This window comes from Podarcis erhardii (genome assembly GCF_964252035.2).
Source record: "Podarcis erhardii genome assembly, chromosome: 8".
In the NCBI taxonomy this organism is placed as follows: domain Eukaryota; kingdom Metazoa; phylum Chordata; class Lepidosauria; order Squamata; family Lacertidae; genus Podarcis; species Podarcis erhardii.
Window position 1 is genome coordinate 49,329,470 of NC_138499.1, and position 14,857 is coordinate 49,344,326.

At 41.5% G+C, this 14,857-nt stretch overlaps 1 long non-coding RNA gene across 1 annotated transcript; it reads right to left on the reverse strand.

Annotated features, from left to right (window-relative positions):
• Nucleotides 1-568: 568 nt before the first annotated feature.
• LOC309348557 lies at nt 569-13,583 on the reverse strand. Its single transcript, XR_014159478.1, has 3 exons — nt 13,138-13,583; nt 10,977-11,031; nt 569-1,734 (listed from the first exon to the last, which is right to left on the reverse strand). It is a non-coding gene; the product is annotated as an uncharacterized lncRNA (long non-coding RNA).
• Nucleotides 13,584-14,857: the final 1,274 nt, after the last annotated feature.

A 14,857-nucleotide genomic window follows, 5' to 3' on the forward strand; every position in this document is an offset into this window, starting at 1 on the left:
AAGCAGCATAATTTGCTCCATTTTTACATTAAACCATTTTCAACTCAATTTGCTTTCGTATTATACCTCAAGCCTCTGAATTTCTGGCTAGGGAAAGATTCCACATTCTCTCTATTTTTAATATTCTTCCATGTTATTATTTCCAGCTTTTATGTGTATAATCATACGCAGAAATGGACTTGCTTTTTATAAGGAAAAAAAGCTCTGTGATTTTGCATAATTTCCCCCCATTGCCTTTAACTTTTGTCTTTTCTCTCACAAAGGATAAGGATTTGAAAGGCAGACAGTATCCTTGGCTGATGCCTTTTAGTTGGCATTTTGTTTTCAATAGCTTTCTTTCTTCCAAACATTTTACATTCGCTGCTTGCAGCATCTCTATCCTCCACTCTTCACAGAGGCTCTTCATGATATCTCTGGAGGGTTTTGTCCAATTTTTCAGGGAAAGAATTGAAGAGTCTATCATTAGCAACACTATACACATTTCTTTGCTGAACAGTCAGAGGAAAAGCTATGCAGGTTCTAAAGGGCTCAATACCCAGAGCCAGACTTCTGATATACCAGCAGACAACTGGAAGACTAGTCAGTATGGGCTACATTCAAGGGGGGAATCTATTTTATAAAAAAAAAAATGTGGTCAGCAAAATGGAAAAGGGCTCTTCTTTTTCAAAGTGCAGCAATATAGTCAGGCTGCTATAAACAATCACTTTGATAACACCACCCCAAAGTAAACTGCTCAGCCAGAATTGCTGACCCTCTTCACACAGAAATGCTTTTTGTAGGTTTAGTTTCTATTCCAGAATTCATGGATATCACAGTTTACTTGCCCTTCATCAGTTTAGTGAAAACCACTTTTGTATTCTTAAAGCTCCCAATCAATCATTTAACTAAGGATGAGTTCTGAGCATATACTTGCGATCTCCAGCACCCAATATGCCATTTTCTCTCTGGCCTCTTTAGTCAACAAGGAGAAGCATAAACCTTCAATTTCATTTATCCAAAAATCCAGTCAATATGTTCTGATCCATGTCCAGTATCCATAACAACAAAGGAAGAAGTCATGAGTGTATTCATAGCCATACAGCCCAAACCAGAAATGGATGAGCATGACAATATCTACAAAGTATAGTGCGAAGTGGCCACAGGTAATGCTTACATTCCCTGCCAAAACATGCATAGTTGTACCTGTAGCTCAGGATAAGACTTCAGGCATCTGATTCAGTGGACCGTAGTCCATGAGCGTTTTTGCAATAATACAGCTTTGAGTTTGTGGGGTGCAAGACACCCTAAATTCCTGGGTCCAATAAAGTTAGAATTAATCAAGGTTTGAGAAGTTAAACTGTGCCAAACACCCAATCCTTGGATTCAGCTTATGTTAAAAATACAAGTCAAGCCAGCCTAGTAAAGCTCGTGGAGTGTAGGTTATTAGGGGAACAAAGCCTGAGAATAGCCAAGTCATTAATTTAACAAAGGATAGGCAGATGGGCCCTCAGGAGATTCCATGCCAGGCAGCCAAATGGGTGAAGCCCTTCCCTGAGCCTTGGTTTCTAGTTAGTAAGCCAAAAGGCCAGAAGGGTGGGGTTTTGCAGGATGTTGACTTGAGGAAAATCCTTTAAGTCTGTTAGCAGTGACAGGCAGGAGGCAGGGTCACATTACAAGGCGGGCTGACTGCTTGGAGACAGCAAAAAGGAGTCAAGAGAATTGCTGATTTTTGTTTTTCATTCAATGCTGCCACACCTATGGGAGAAGCAAGAGATCCTCTTGGAGTGTAATGCTTTGAACTCCTCCACAGTACGCTCAGGTCATATATGTGTGTAAATAAACCCTATATCATGAAGGCTCCACAGGCTCCACATAAATATCAATACATTACAAAAACTATACACACTTGACATTACATTACATATATTACATACAAAACATACATCACCTTCATCACCACTTCCATCTACCTACCAACAAAGACACTGACATACTGTGGTTATTGACTTCTAACCAGTCTCATTGTGTAATTTTGTCAATCTTTAATCTATGTGCATTTCATATTGCTTATTAAGTTTCTCCTTTATGATAATTACTTCCTTTCTCTCGTCTAACTTTTCTCTTGCTCTTGTCTAACTTCTCTATTTATTATGTTTATTTATACTTCTGTCAGAAGATTTGTGTTTTCTATATAGGTTTTGAGATAATCATTAAATATTGACCAATCCTTGTTAACTCTTTGTGTGGTGTTTCCTCTTAATCTCCCAGATAATTTCGCAAGCTGTGAGTATTCAATCATTTTTTTTAACCAGTCAGTTTTCGTGGGAATATTGTTACTTTTCCAATTTTTGGCTACAGTGGTACCTCGGGTTACATACGCTTCAGGTTACAGACTCCGCTAACCCAGAAATAGTGCTTCAGGTTAAGAACTTTGCTTCAGGATGAGAACAGAAATCGTGCTCCAGTGGCGCGGCAGCAGCAGGAGGTCCCATTAGCCAAATTGGTGCTTCAGGTTAAGAACAGTTTCAGGTTAAGTATGGACCTCTGGAACGAATTAAGTACTTAACTCGAGGTACCGCTGTATTAGCAACTTTGCTGCAGTGGTCGCATACATAAATATAGGTTGGGCAGTTTTTGTGATTTCTCGTGGCATAATACCAAGTAAAAAAACTCAGGTTTTTTGTTGAATGAAAATGTAAACATTTTTTTAAATGTCATTATAAATAACCTCCCAGAATTCTCTAATTTTCTTGCACTCCCACCACATGTGGATAAACGTGCCTATTCCTTCTTTACACCACCAACAGGTTTTTGGGTTCTTCTTATATATTTTTGCCAATTTGACCAGGGTAAATACCACCTATATTGCATTTTAGTACATTTTCTCTTAAATTATAACATGGACTGAATCTAATATCTTTTTTCCATAATCATTCCCAATCACTCATAGGTATGTTATGCCTGATGTCCTGTGCCCAGCAAATCATAACTGCTTTGACCTCCTCTTCTTGCACTTCCCAATTGAGAAGGAGGTCATACATGTTGGATATAAATTTCCCTTTTGCAATTATTAATTTCTCTTCCAGTTTTGATATTTCTTTAGAAAATCCTTTTTTGTCTATCCTTACCCAAATATTCATTAATTTGAAAATATTGGAACCAATCCACTGTGCCTCATTTCCAAAGGAAACACAAACCCTGGATAAGCACAGCTGGAACCCCTGAAATCTCACACTGCTGTGGAGATTTTGATGCTGTTTAACAATACATCTGTTAGTCTTTAAGGTGCCACAAGATTATTGATGTTTTTGTTGCAAGAGCAAAATATGACTATGCCTCACCCCCACCCACCCCCTGGTGATTTTAAGAAGAATGTGCATCAGTTTGAGAGAATATCTCTCTCATAGTAGAAATAATGAAAGTTTGACACGTGTTTACAGGCCACACAGAAAATAAGCACAGGACAGTAAAAGAAAAATGTCCAGAGAAGAATCTGTTGTTGCAGCTGCTGAGAGCAGGTGTCACCATTCTCTTTAGCTTAAATGTGGAGCTGTGGTAAATTGAAAGGAAAATCAGATCAGGGTAAGCCAAGTCAAGCGGCCAGATTTATTATGTCTCCTTAAATGCGCAGTTTCCTTTTTCTCCTTGGTTCCTACTTACAAATAACACAGCAAGCCTTGCACTGCCTGCTCAATCTGTTGTAGAAGGATGGGCATTTACATTCCTGATCTTTGGAAAAGTACTGCTTTTTCAGAATAGTCAAACTCCATATCAAAAGCATATAGGAAAATCAGAATTTTTCTACAGATGGGATGCTATTTGCATGCCATTACAGATGCCTCCATTTGGGTGGCGGTGATGTGAGTTCAGCAACTGTCCTCATCTTAACAACTTAAGACAGAAAAATCAGCAAAAGCCATTAGACAGTCAGAAAATGCTGCTAATCAGAAAAGCAACCCATCAGTGGAACAAACTGCCTTGGGTGTTTCGTCCTTTCTTACATGGTTTCAAGAAAACTAGCATCCATCAGGCATGCCCTAGATGTGGCCAGTGTTATCCTTAGATATTTTCACCTCTGAAACAAACCTCAGAAATTCTTTCTTTCTTTCTTTCTTTCTTTCTTTCTTTCTTTCTTTCTTTCTTTCTTTCTCTCTCTCTCTCTCTCTCTCTCTCTCTCTCTCTCTCCCCCCCCCTCCCCTTTTAAAGAGCAAACTGAGCTGGAGGTTGCAAAATGGTATCACTATGATCTGCCTCCCAAGGCTTCACATCACTTCACTTCTTGGTAAAGCCACTTCTGATGATAGGATATTAGACTGCAAAATCTACCGTCAGGTTCTTGGTATTAGTGCCTCATGAGCATTCACATAGCTTCTGCTTGAATGCTCATGAACAGGATCAAGATGAATAGCTACTGATTCCCCTTCCCCAAGGTCCTGAGGTGTGGGAAGAGGCAGCAAAGGATCTTTTAGGCCTTGCAGATGCTTTTTCCCACTGTCAACTGGGGCTACCAAAAAACATCCCATTTCCACCAGGAAATTTCCCACCAGGGATTCTGGGCGAAGGGAGATGGAATGGTGATGGAGGTCTCAAACTGAACATTCGCAATAAAGCCTCAACCTTTGTGAAAATTTGATTGAGATGCTCAGAAAGGCAGAATCCTTTCAGGGCAAGTGGTGAGATGGAGCCCTACTGGGATGAAGTTCTGGCATAGTGCAGAATTCCTAGAACCTTTGGCAGAAAAAGAAGGTTACTGTGAATTCTGTAGAGTAGGCAAAATATCCAAAGATGAATTAACAGGCTGCAAGGTAAGAAGGAGCTTGCTGGGGGTAGAGCACATGGAAACACTAAACTAACCAATATGGAGCTCTTATCAGAGTGCTTGCACCAACCCTCCTCTTGCCTCACCCCTCTCCCTCCCAATAAACAGCAGCTAGCTAGCATAGTGATTCTGCCACACCTGGTAAGCCACTTCTGATTACATCTTTTGCTCCTTTTGACCCCATCCTAATCTGCCCTGCTTTGCTATAGCACAATGCTGCACACAATGTTCTCCACTCCCCTGGAAGCTTCAGCACACATGGAGGCCATTCTCCCAGCATCTCTCTGACCTGAGGAAGTTGTGTGGCAGGCATGGCCAAACTTGGCCTTCCAGCTATTTTGGGACTACAATTCCCACCCTCCTTGACCACTGGTCCTGTTAGCTAGGGATGATGGGAATTGTAGTCCCAAAACTGCTGGAGGGCCAAGTTTGGCCATCCCTGGTCTAGAGCTACTGAAATAAGCATAGCCCCTTTGACCAGAGCAGCTTCTCCTGGGGCAGGGAAGCAGAGCTAACTACCTGGCATGAGCTACAGCCCTGTTTAAGGTTCAGTCTGGTGTTATTTGTTGTTGAATTTGTTCCTCTTGAAGCTCTCTGTTCTATGCCAACTCTTTGTATACTAGAATTATCACCTGCAGCAGAACAAAAAGCCAGCAAAATACAATGGAGCAGTCTAATGATTTCCCCTCAGTGAAATTTTGCTCAGACTAAGGCTGTTAACTCAGTTCCAGAATGCTCCTGCAGCTGGTGTTTGAAGCTGTTTACACAGGACATTAGCCACAATCCATATCTATCCTGTAGTTCCTTGAGAAACACTGCTGTTTCACGTGTTTTCCCTCAAATCAGCTTCCATCCAATCTGAAAACATAAGCCACATTCACTTTGCAGTGAAGTTGAGGTGTGTACATTTGAGACAGCTGTTGCACATGTGCAGATGACAGCTTCATGAATAAGAGTTTGGGGCAAGGATTACAGCACGGGGAAGCCAAACAGGTAATGTGCGTCAGGTGAAGGGATCTTCCCAGTGTATTCAGTAATATGTAAATACAGCTTGAAATGCATTGAAAACCTCTCTGCGTTTTGAGCCATTAATGTGTACATAGCCTATGGAACTTAAACTGTGGGAATCATAACAAGATGCAGAATATGCTTAGTCTCCTTTAGTCCCCTAACTTCAGAACTCAGGAAAATGCCCTGAATCCCTTTCAGCTCCCTGTAACAAATTCCCTCTGTGTAGCTCAGCCTTCAACAGCCTGGTGCCCTCCAGATAGACTGAACAAAAACTTCCGTCAGCCCCAGCTAAAACAACTAAGTTGGGTAGAGCTGATGGGAGCTATAGTCCAGAACACATGAATGGTACGAGGTTAACAAAAGCTGGCACAGACTTACGTGAATGGAGCCTAGCCAAGAATGTTCCATTATTCCATGATTATTATTGTTTGATTTCCAATGTGCCTCTTGGGGAATATGCAAGGTTGCCAGAACAGAGCCTGAAGAGATTATCTACTTCCTTATATGTCCCAAAGCAGCACACAGTATAAGGATGCAGGAATGAGCTGACAACCCTGGAAGAAATGAGTCCCCCATCAACATGGAACTGCCTTGACCTTTGCAGCATCCAAATGCAATAATCATGAGCAGGAATGTAGGGACTCTGTCGATGTTTGAGGTTCTATTACTTTAGCACTTTGTGAGTAGAGTATATTTCTTTGTGTTGTTTTCTGGTTGGGGAAGGTTAGCTTGTAACCAAACAATTACATCTTTATAGCATCTCCAGTCTGCTTCCTTTTGTGTGCTCTGGGTCTGCACTGGAGTCATGAGAATCTTATAAAATCTTTCCTTAGCCCCATTAACTTGTGAAAGAGCTACGCTGTGAAACATAATTTGTTACTTTATGAACATTAAGCTGTTCCAGAAACAGATGGAGTCTGGTTCTCTGGGAGAAAAAATAGTGTTGTGATGCTCAACACAATTCTGCTAGGAAGGAAGAAAAACCTTCTGTTTCAGAGCGTTTGCTGTTTAAGCCCCCCTGGTGCATTTCAAGATGCCCCACTGATTGTGCTAATCCCTTTTCCAGAAATACCGCTTCTCGGGCTGCCTGCTCCCCAAGTAAGCATAGTCCTTGGAAAAATTATGAAGAGAATCATTCTTCTGTGTCATGAAGCTGGCAACCTGCGCTGGAGAATGGCACAGAAGCAGCTCTTTCCCCCTCCCTTCCCTTCCTACCTCAGCTACAATGTTTTCTCTTTACAAATGCAAAGGGCAATCGGGTCTCTCAGGAACCACATTGAGCCAAGCAGGAAATCCTGCTGTAGCTGCACTTATAAGGAACTACCTTTGGCTCCCCTGTTTAATATGCCCCCAAGAGGTCTTCGAAATATATTTGGGCATTGGTCACACACAAAACACACAGACACACACACAGTCAACATGAAAAGGAATTGCTGGGGACAAGATGGATGCATTCCGGTGGTTAGAGCAGGACTCTGGGACAGAATAAGCAAGGGCTGCCCAAGTGCAACAGACCTGGTTTGCCACATTTTGAACGAAGTGAAGCAAGACATCTGAAGAGCCCTCCCAGTAACACCAGGATCTAAAATGACCCACCCACACCACTTCTTAGAAAGTGTAAATGTATTTTATTATAATTTCCAAATTGGTCCCTTGCCAGTATTTTGATCTCAAATTATTGGATCTTGCTTTTCCATGGCAGTATTGCCAGAGTTTATCAGATGCAGGTAACAAAAAGCAGAGGAAAATCAAAATCTTTATGCAATGCAGAGGGCTGCCCTTCCAACTCTAAAATTCTATTATCTTAATGGCCTGTCTGAAAGTTTGCTACAACAACTGCTGAAAAGAGAATGATTGACTAGCTGGACCTTGGTCTGATCTACAAGGCAATTCCTGCCTGTCTTTCCTTAATAATAATGTTATTGAAATTTTTAAAGAAAACATCATATGAGTCTTTTGGTCTTGCTCTCCTTTGTAGTTTCAGTCTTTCTGGTTGCAATGAAGCTTCTACACAACAACAAAATCACGGTGTCTTATCAACACAAGCATTGCAGTGATTACTTTAACAGGATGATGGACAGTGTGTGATGTTTCCGATGCTGCTGCATTTTTTTTAAAAAAGAAAAGTGTGTGAGAGAGAAAAACACAGGAATATTTCAGCCTTATTATGTGCATATAAGCAGCTGAACAAAATAGCTTGCTTGCATGAAAGTCAAACTGTGGCACCATCCGCTCCTTCCTTAGGCAAGCTATTAAAAGGTGAGATGATAGAACAAAACAACAGCTGCAACTGTAATGTCTGCACTGCTGATAGTTCCGCTGGTGTCTGTGCACTATAGTGATAGACACATTAGAAATTCTTCGTAGGGAAGGTATTTCACTTGTCTGACAATATTATTTATTCAGCAAGCAATGAGCGCTGGGAAGCACATTAGTAGTGCCAGGCATACACCTCTACAGAAAGAAAGAAAAAAACCTGTCCCTGAACGAAGTCCAAATTCTACAATCAGAATAAATTATGCAAAATGGCAATTACTTGCTTATTTTGCATAATTTATACTGCTTTCAAAGTTCATTTTTAAAAGAGTTTAGTGCATATTGGCAAAAACTAACAGGAGAAAAAGGTATGGAGGTTCTGGAGACCTGGACTTCGAGAGTAGTGATGGAGGAAGAGTGAGCTAAATGATTCATCACAGGGGTACCATTTAGAGAAAGCCCCATGTTTTGGACCAGGGGTGGAGAACTGATGGTCTAAGGTCCAAGTTTGTCCAATCAGTTGTCCAAGTGGTCCATGAGGCCATTTCCCTCACCATGCCCACCTGCTTAAAAAAGAAGCGTGAACTGCTTTAAACAACTAAAATGGGTGAACAGGGGCTGCCTCAAAGCCTTTTGCAAAAGCACTCTTTGACACAGTTTCCTCCCTTCACATTTAAAGACAAGGGAGCAGTTGCTTCAAACAGTACTTTTGCAGTTCGAAAGCATTTGCATGTCTCCCTGTGCTTCACTTTTAAATCTCCAAGATTGTCTGATAATGATGTCATGGCTACAAGGATCTGGCTCATGGAGCGAAAAAGATTCCCCATCCATGTTTTAGACCATGAGATTTTTTTTCTCTCACACACACACACCTGTAAGCCAAATCCTATGTCCTGCTGTTTTCAGTGGAACTGAGTCTCAGATAAGTGTACATAGGACTTCAGCCTACATGTGTAGTTCTAAGGCAGTATACGGTGTAAACATGTCAAACGCTCTTTAAATGTACTGCTCTTTAATATTTGCTCTTGGAAATCTCCAAGAGCAGGCCTTGAACTGCACTGCAAATCTTCCCCTGCTTCCTCCCCACCCAAGGAAACTTGAAATTCTACCCCTGCTGGAACAATAAACAATGAATTCTCCCCAATTGTTACAAAACAAACACAGCTATGTATAGTGCAGCATTTAATACAAAGCAGAAAAAGAGTGTGTTTCCACTTGTGCGCTCTTTTGCATTCATGGAATTCTCCTGTCTATTTGAATCCATTGCACAGCCCACACTTCATAGAACTCTATGTGAATACTGCTATGCTCACATCAGATTTTTTGTTGAGCGAGAGCTGAGGGGGTGGCAAGAGCAGCTCTTTGAATGCTTTAATACAATGTTTGGAGGTGCCCCACTTTTCTTCCCAAACAAGAACTCAAAGCAGATAACCGCTTGGCAACAGCGGAGAACCTGCCGACCTCCAGATGTTGCTGGACTCCAACTTCCACTAGCTCCAGCTAATGGCCAGGAATGATGGGAGCTGAAGTTCAACAAAATCTGCAGGATCACTGGTTTTCCCATTCCTGTCACAGGAACTGGCACCCTTGCAAAAACTTAACAAATATGCAACCATATGTATTAAGGATTTGATTCACAATGACTAGAAATGCCAGTGCAAGGAACCTTAGGTTCCAAACTGGTGCTAGTGAGAGCTGGATTCCATAGAGACTTCTTATGGTATGCCTTAATCTAGACATCAGTGGAGTGTTGTTCCGTTTTTTCAGGCTGGTCCCTATAGTCATCAGAATGATGAGAAGATTATTGTGGTGGAAACTAGACACATGTGAAAGTGCTCCTTAAAAACATTTTGAAAAATATATTGAATTTGCCATAAGCTCATCATCACCATCTAGTGTCCCATTTGTATAATGATTTTAAAACACACTTAAAATGTTATATTTTTAGCTGTACAGTGGTACCTCAGGTTACATACGCTTCAGGTTACATACGCTTCAGGTTACAGACTCCGCTAACCCAGAAATAGTGCTTCAGGTTAAGAACTTTGCTTCAGGATGAGAACAGAAATCGTGCTCCGGCAGCGCAGTGGCAGCAGGAGGCCCCATTAGCTAAAGTGGTGCTTCAGGTTAAGGACAGTTTCAGGTTAAGTACGGACCTCCAGAACGAATTAAGTACTTAAACCGAGGTACCACTGTATAGCTGAGTCCACAGAGGGTCACAAGAGGAACAAAGGTAGACATTGTGGAACACAGGAAGCTGCTGTATATGCAAGGCCAGAGAGGGTTGGATCTAGGGCTTTTTCCCAGCTGGAACTCACCAGAACTCAGTTCCAGCACCTCTCAGGTGGACACCATTGCCAGTATAAGAGAACAAGGGTGAGTTCTGGCACCTCTTTTTCTAGAAAAATAGCACTGGTTGTATCTAAGTCATTGCTGGAATGGAATTACCAGTAATTGCCTTTTCTCAGAGAACTGTAAGGATTGCAGCTGAGTATCTATGACAGAGTTTTCGCCACACTGCAGTTCCCCATAACTATTATAGGGAAGCCAGGATGACTGGATGCAATAAAATGGATATAAGTTTGTAGTGCATATAAGCCTTTCCTGAATTAGACTGCCTGCCCTTCACAAAATAAACTTGGGGAAACCTTATTTCAGAAGATATATTGGGTCCCCTGTCTGTGTAAACTAGCACAGCCACCTGCAATTCCTGCTGGAGGATTATCGTCCTTTTTCAGATGGTGCCAGCTTTATAGAACATAGAACATAATGAGGGTGTCTTCTTTTGCTACAAGGCTAGTTCACAGAACTGCACAGAGTTCCCTACTACAGCTCCAGAGTGTGTTATTTTTGAGATTTTGATCCAGCTGAGCTCTTTATATTAAAAAAAAGAGAAGTTATTATCACTCACCACTGGCCTTTTGCATCCTACGTGCATGCTGTCTCCACTGGAGTGTCACATCTTCCTGAAAACGATCGTGAAAGACCAATTATATGCAAATAAATCTGTGCCTTTAAAAATACTATTAACACACAGCACTGGCCCTTTTCATCCTACCTACACTCTGTCTCCACTGAACTGACACATTTTCCTGAAAGCTGAATTTGAAGGTGGCATATTCACCACTGCTAGAGCATATGCTGCCTTTCAGCTGTTTAGGTCTTGGATTGGCAGAGCTTTAAGATAAGCATTCCAAATATTTCTTCAAGAATCCTCATCCAGGCAGATAAATATGTGCCTGATAAGCTTAAAGTCATGGTCTTTATAGCTAGAACCGTCCACATTTTTCTATAAAATAAATGCAGGAACCCAAAGCAAATTGTAACATGAGCATTCCAGTAGCCTCATTGTAGGAAATGATTAGAAGCACAATCTTAAAACGTTTTAAAAGTCCTGGTCCCAATGGAAGAAAAAACAAACCGAAAAATACCAAAGGTGAAATTCAGTATTCTGTTGCAGCTTGCCAGAATAATTCCTCCTGCCCTCTTGCCCTGTGCTATTCTAGGGGTTCTATATATGTTTAATAGATTATTGTATTGTAATATTCTGTTGGAAGCCGCCCAGAGTGGCTGGGGAAACCCAGCCAGATGGGCGGGGTATAAATAATAAATTATTATTATTATTATTATTATTATTATTATTCTCTTGACACACACCCCAAATCAATTTTGTGGATGCAGGGGGCACGGGGGGTGGGGGAGAGAAAAGGGGACACAAGCAGAAGTCCTTACATAGGGCTTCGGCTGATGGAGTGAGTTAGTTGAATCCTGTCCCAAATGATTGTTGAGGGACATTATCAGTAACCCTGAAGCAGCTCAAGTATAAAGAATGAACCCTCAAAATGGCACTGAACCTCAGATAATGAACACTGTCCAGAGTTAGGCACCGTTTGTTTGAGGAAGCTCAATATAGGGAAATTGAAGTATCACCACAGATATTATACAATCCTAAAGGGTAGAAATGGCACTAATTCACTAAAGACTTAGAACATGATCAGCTTCTCACATTAAGCATTGGCATTAGATTCAGCTAGGGCATTTCACAATGAAGAGAGTCAGCATTCCACTCACCTTTGCAAATAAAGCCTTTTAGCTGAACATCATTTGCTATTAATAACTCGCTCATAACCATGGTTTTGTGGTGTAGGGATTGCTAAAAAGATTATGCTGTCAAACTAGTCAACATATTCAGTTAATATTTAAGAGTGCTTGATGGGGAAACAAACTACTGCCTGAACATTGGTTGCATATTATCTCCAGCCATGGGCATCATTTGTCAGTAGATCTCACTGTCAGTAGCTTAACAATTTGTCCAATTGCCCAGTTTTGCCAAGCACACCAAGCCAGCCATGGTTTATGCTGCTGGTGGTAACATTCTTTGCATCTTTTCTTTTGAAGCTGTTTTGGCCCCCCGGTGTAGACATTGTCGTTCTCTAGGAATTACAGTATATAGTTGTCATGTATCTGGGTTAATCACCTAGTGCTAGTTCTGGGAAGCAGGGAATTGGTTCAGGCTCCAGAAGGAAATGGCATGGATCTTGGTCTCTGCTTGGATTGTCTCAATGCCTGAGGATTTGCTCATAAATGAGACTTTCCATTCCCTTTTCCACACAGAGGTGATTAGGTATTTTTACCATCAATAGTTAGTGTGAGGGGACAAGAGAGTCAGAATGAGAGTTTTACAGATTGCTCCCTTATTTGTTTCTTGCTTAGCCTGTAGTCCATTATGACCATTTTTATCAGATTAATAACTGTCCATTTTAACTCTTAAAATTCCCCTTCCCTTCCCTTAAATTAAGATTCCATGCCACTTTTCTACTTTGGTACTTCTTATGTTTGTTCACCTTCTTCCTATATAGGATTCTACCACACACACACACACACACACTTTCTTATGGCTTCACCTTTTTTTTTATAAACAGCTGTCTAGTATTTATAGCATTCATTCTTTTCTCACCTTCATGCCCTTTTCTTTTCCAGTCAGCAGCTACATTCTTCTTCATTCCTAATCACCCAGGCACCCCTCTTTTGGCATATCTCCATTCCTTCCCGCTTTCGTTCTTGCTCGCTACCTGCCACCCAGACTGCTTTCAGTGACCAGATGTCAAGATGGCTAGAGAAGTGCTTTTGACTGATGGGGCTCTGTAGTGATTATAGAGTGGAGCTCTGGACCTTGACTTGCACAGAAAGCTGTTTTGTTGTCTTGCTTATGCGTGTTTGTAGCACTGGTTGTTGCTGTCATCCATTTTCCTTTTCTGCACACAGTTCCATTTGGGTGAAACAATTTATCATTTCTGTTTCTATGACATTTTCTTCCCTCCTTTACTTGTGGCCTGGTCTTCAGGGCATTCTGTAATCTTCTTGTGAGGAGTCTCTCTTGCTGAAGACTCATCTACAGGCTCCAGTCAGCAGCCTTTTTCTGGGTTTCAGAGACAGGACATGACGAGTTTTATTTAGCACAGAAGCACCTCTCTCGGCAGAGTTTGCAAGCATAATCTCAGGATATATGAGTACGAGGAAAAGTCATGTAGTTCATCCCTCCATCTGACAAGACAAATAAAGGCTTCTTATGTATTTTTAATACTTTTAAAACCACACAGATATGAAATTGACCTCTTAGCTTCCTTTCCAAAATGATAATAGTAATAATGGTCGTGATGAATTATTCAAACAGATATACTTACGAAACTTTAAGTCACCACATTTATTAGCAATATATTAATATACAAGGGAAGAAAATTGAGTAGACACATCAATTTAAACTAAGCCGCTTAATCTATTTGGGATCTGCAGCTTGAGACTTTGGGTTCTTCCTACAAAAGCGGAAGTGTGTATTTCCATTGCTCCTTTTCCATCTATGGACATAATATTGCAGGTGTATGCAGGTAAGGATAGGAGCATCTGGCAGCTCCTAGCCACAGCCCACAGAGATTGTAAAGAAATTCAAGCTTCATTTGCCTCCAGTTGATTGTTTGTACTCCCCACACTGCTATCCTAGTAGATGTTACTGCCAGTGCTACTGTCATATGCTTTGAAATGATTAGAATTGAGGAGCTGCTCAGTTCTTAGTAAGAGGATCTTGCCCAAAGCTGAATCAACCTCAGCTGTGATGCAGAGTGAAGGGCCTGAACTTGGGCATAGCAGCCGCTAGAAGATACTGTGATCCCCTCCAGACTACCATTTTATTCTGGGTATATTCTGCAAGATGTCCTTGGCACAATTAGTGGCAGCTTTATTCTGCGTTATGATTTTTTCTGTGGTTCTTCCCCAATGCTATCATATTATTGGTGCCCAGAGGGGCTATAGGCAGCAAACCTGGGACAAAAATAAGTCATAATGTCTGTAGCACATACAACAACCAATTTATGTGCAGCTGAATGACATGCGATCATGCACAAGGTGCTGAACGCAGAAGTGGCCCCCAATAGCCATGTCATGAAAAGGGGTGGAATGGGTCTGGGCAGGGCAGAGCAGAGGTGGAGCGGGCTTAAGCGTGATCTGCCGATGTGTGGGGGGGTCTGGGACAGAACCCCCTGCACAAAATGATGATTGCCTGTATAACAGTTTACAGGATTTCAGCAGGGAATTATGGAATTTAAACTGATTGGAATGAAGCAGTGTGACTACACCTAAACCTTTGCAAGCACAAAAAATAACGAAAGCAGGAAGTTGTGTGGCTGCCCCAATACCATTGTTAAAACCAGGAACAGGGGGCAGTTAAATAATTCCCCCAAAATCCCAAGACCCCACCACAGCCTCTAACTAAGGCCAGGACAATGACCATTGACACAG